The sequence below is a fragment of the Schistocerca serialis genome, chromosome 5, assembly GCF_023864345.2.
Source record: "Schistocerca serialis cubense isolate TAMUIC-IGC-003099 chromosome 5, iqSchSeri2.2, whole genome shotgun sequence".
Taxonomy (NCBI): Eukaryota; Metazoa; Arthropoda; class Insecta; order Orthoptera; family Acrididae; genus Schistocerca; species Schistocerca serialis.
In genome coordinates this window covers 424,062,342-424,066,894 of record NC_064642.1, presented here as the reverse complement: position 1 = coordinate 424,066,894, position 4,553 = coordinate 424,062,342, and the positions used below count along the sequence as shown (strand labels likewise).

Genomic DNA, 4,553 nt, shown 5'->3' with positions numbered 1-4,553 from the left:
CTACGGATGGGAGTGAATATATTAGTCGCGAAGGGGTCAAAGAACATTTCCAAGGACTGTACTGAGCACAATCATCTGATCCTCTAGAAACAGCACAATTACTACAAAATTGTACGTCGCATCTAACAAACGAAAGTATCACTATGTTTTGAGAACCAGTATCTGAGGAAGAGGAAGAAACTGAAGATGATGTCAAAAGTTTCCCAAAACGTAGGAGCCCAGGAGGAGAGGGTATTCCCAATAAACTTTATAAAATCTCCTTGTCAGTTATTAAAGAAGAATTCATGGAAGTAGTGAGAGAGAAACAGGAACGCAGACACTTATACTCCGAAAAAGAAGCCAGAATCATCATATTCGTCTCTAAGAATCCGATACCTCGAAGAATAACGTACTTCAGGCCGATAACGGTGTTGTGCGCAGACTCGAAAATAATTTCTCGTGCCATGGTGGCAAGTTTAAAACAAACTCTTCCAGACATCACTGGACCGCAACAGAGGTGTAGCATACTTAACAAAAGTATTATAAAACTTCCTGGCAGATTAACACTGTGTGCCGGGCCGAGACTCGAACTCGGGACCTTTGCCTTTCGCGGGCAAGTGCTCTACCAACTGAGCTACCCAAGCACGACACCATGAATCTTGCAGGGCTGTCCATAAATCCGTAAGAGTACGAGGGGGTGGAGATCTCTTCTGAAGAGAACGTTGCAAGGCATCTCAGATATGCTCAAAAACTTTCATTTCTGGTGAGTTTGGTGGCCACCGGAACTGTTTAAACTCAGAAGAGTGTTCCTGGAGCCATTCTGTAGCAACTCTGGTTGTGTGGCGTGTCGCATTGTCCTGCTGGAGTTGCCCAAGTCCGTCGCAACGCGCGATGGACATGAATGGATGCAGGTGATCAAACAGGATGCTTATGTACGTGTCACCTGTCAGAGTCGTGCCTCGACGTATCAGGGGTCCCATGAACCTCCCACTGCACACGCCGCACACTATTACAGAGCCTCGACGGGTCCCATCCGATATCACTCCACCTGAACACGCTCCACACCATTACAGAGCATCCACCAGCCTGAACATTCCCCTGCTGACATGCAGGGTCCATGGACTCATGAGGCTGTCTCCATGCCCGTACACGTCCTTCCACTCGATACAATTTGAAACGAGACACGTCCGACCAGGAATATGTTTCCAGTCATGAACAGTCGAATGGCCGGCGTCTGTGGTCGAGCGATTCTAGGCGCTTCAGTCTGGAACCGCGCTGCTGATACGGTCGCAGGTTCGTATCCTGCCTCGGGTATGGATGTATTTGATGTCCTTAGATTAGTTAGGCTTAAGTAGTTCTAAGTCTAGGGGACTGATGACCTCAGATGTTAAGTCCCATAGTGCTTAGAGCCATTTGAACCATTTGAACAGTCCAATGTCGGTGTTGAAGGACCCAGGCGAGGTGTAAAGCTTTGTGCCGTGCAGTAATCAAGGGTACACGAGCGGGCCTCCGGCTTCGAAAGCCCATTCGATGATGTTTCATTGAATGGTTCGCGCGTTGACACTTGTTGATGGCCCATCATTGAAATCTGCAACAATTTGCGGAAAGGTTGCACTTCTGATCGCTGAACGATTCTCTTCAGTCGTCGTTGGTCCTATTCTTGCAGGATCTTTTTCCGGCCGCAGCTATGTCGGAGATCTGATGTTTTACCAAATTCTTGATATTCACGGTACGTTCGCGAAATGGTCGTACAGGAAACTCCCCACTTCGTCGCTACCTCAGAGATGCTGTGTCCCATAGCTAGTTCGCGGGCTATAATACCACGTTCAAGCTCACTTAAATCTTGATAACCTGCCATTATAGCACCAGTAACCGATCTAACAGCTGCGCCAGACACTTGTTGTCTTATATAGGCGTTACGACCGCAGCGCCATATTTGCGTGTTTACATATATCTATATTTGAATACGCATGCCTATACCAGTTTCTTTGGCGCTTCCATGTACAACCACCCGCCTTCGCGCGCGCACTGATGTGGCAAGAGCGCTGACGCCGTGGGCCGGGACGTGCCATTTCTCTACATTGGTTCCAGTGTGAACGGCCGCGGTTGGGCGAGCCGAGGTGGGCGTGTGTCGGCGCGGCTGTATTATTTATGCTCCGCGCTGCGACAAGGCGCGCTCTCATGGCGCACAGAGGCCGGCATTGCCGCAGAGACTGCCTCCTTATCGGGCGCCGCCCCCGCCTTTGAAGTGCCGCCTCGCCGTTAAATACAGCGCGGCCAAATTTCGAAGAATACTAACGAGAGGCGCACCAGAAAAAGCGGAGCGCGGCGCCCGGCCGTGGCCGAGATGTTGTCTGGCTAATGAGTTTTCTGCCGGTGGTCCCGAGCCGGCCGCGAGCGGGCCCGTCCTGCCCCAGGTGTCGCCTGCCTGCCCCGTGGCGGCACCGCCGGACACCGCTAACATCGCAGAGGCAACTCTCAAGAGACCAACGAAACGCGGAAGCGCCGTCTCCGTTTCTGGCTGTTAGCACCACAAACGTTTCACTACTGCTTCTATCTGTTGTTGTTGTTGTTGTTGTGGTCTCCCGGCCGAAGACTTGTTGCCGGCCGGTGTGGCCGAGCGGTTCTAGGCGCTTCAGTCTGGAACCACGCGACCGCTACGATCGCAGATTCGAATCCTGCCTCGGGCATGGATGTGTGTGATGTCCTTAGGTTAGTTAGGTTTAATTAGTTCTAAGTTCTAGGGGCTGATAACCTCAGATGTTAAGTCCCATAGTGCTCAGAGCCATTTTTTTGAAGATTTCTTAAAAACAGATCTCCACGATATTCTATCCTGCGCAAGCTTCTTCGTCTCTGAATACCTACTGCATCATACATCTGTTCCAACCTGCTTTCTGTGGGATGGTATCCTACAATTTTACCCCCCGCCCCCCATCCTCCACCCCTCACACACACACACACACACACACACATACACAAACACACACACAAATGGTTCAAATGGCTCTGAGCACTATGGGACTTAACATCTGTGGTCATCAGTCCCCTAGAACTTAGAACTACTTAAACCTAACTAACCTAAGGACATCACACACATCCATGCCCAAGGCAGGATTCGAACCTGCGACCGTAGCAGTCGCGCGGTTCCGGACTGAGCGCGTGGAACCGCGAGACCACCGCGGCCGGCACACACACACACATATATATATATATATATATATATATATATATATATATATATATATATATATATATATATATATATATATATATATATCGGGGCGGTTAGTAGACCCGCAACCGAGCGCCTCCCCAGGTGGCGGATAGGGGAATGCCTCCTAGATATAGGTGGTACCGAGGAAATGAAATACTCGGGGCGGACCAAAACTACACTCCTGGAAATTGAAATAAGAACACCGTGAATTCATTGTCCCAGGAAGGGGAAACTTTATTGGCACATTCCTGGGGTCACATACATCACATGATCACACTGACAGAACCACAGGCACATAGACACAGGCAACAGAGCATGCACAATGTCGGCACTAGTACAGTGTATATCCACCTTTCGCAGCAATGCAGGCTGCTATTCTCCCATGGAGACGATCGTAGACATGCTGGATGTAGTCCTGTGGAACGGCCTGCCATGCAATTTCCACCTGGCGCCTCAGTTGGACCAGCGTTCGTGCTGGACGTGCAGACCGCGTGAGACGACGCTTCATCCAGTCCCAAACATGCTCAATGGGGGACAGATCCGGAGATCTTGCTGGCCAGGGTAGTTGACTTACACCTTCTAGAGCACGTTGGGTGGCACGGGATACATGCGGACGTGCATTGTCCTGTTGGAACAGCAAGTTCCCTTGCCGGTCTAGGAATGGTAGAACGATGGGTTCGATGACGGTTTGGATGTACCGTGCACTATTCAGTGTCCCCTCGACGATCACCAGTGGTGTACGGCCAGTGTAGGAGATCGCTCCCCACACCATGATGCCGGGTGTTGGCCCTGTGTGCCTCGGTCGTATGCAGTCCTGATTGTGGCGCTCACCTGCACGGCGCCAAACACGCATACGACCATCATTGGCACCAAGGCAGAAGCGACTCTCATCGCTGAAGACGACACGTCTCCATTCGTCCCTCCATTCACGCCTGTCGCGACACCACTGGAGGCGGGCTGCACGATGTTGGGGCGTGAGCGGAAGACGGCCTAACGGTGTGCGGGACCGTAGCCCAGCTTCATGGAGACGGTTGCGAATGGTCCTCGCCGATACCCCAGGAGCAACAGTGTCCCTAATTTGCTGGAAAGTGGCGGTGCGGTCCCCTACGGCACTGCGTAGGATCCTACGGTCTTGGCGTGCATCCGTGCGTCGCTGCGGTCCGGTCCCAGGTCGACGGGCACGTGCACCTTCCGCCGACCACTGGCGACAACATCGATGTACTGTGGAGACCTCACGCCCCACGTGTTGAGCAATTCGCCGGTACGTCCACCCGGCCTCCCGCATGCCCACTATACGCCCTCGCTCAAAGTCCGTCAACTGCACATACGGTTCACGTCCACGCTGTCGCGGCATGCTACC

General features: G+C 52.0%; 1 non-coding gene across 1 annotated transcript; it reads right to left on the bottom strand.

Annotated features, from left to right (window-relative positions):
- Nucleotides 1-549: 549 nt before the first annotated feature.
- On the bottom strand, nucleotides 550-624 carry Trnas-cga (transfer RNA serine (anticodon CGA)). Its single transcript has one exon. It is a non-coding gene; the product is annotated as a tRNA-Ser (tRNA).
- Between the last annotated feature and the right edge of the window lie 3,929 nt (nucleotides 625-4,553).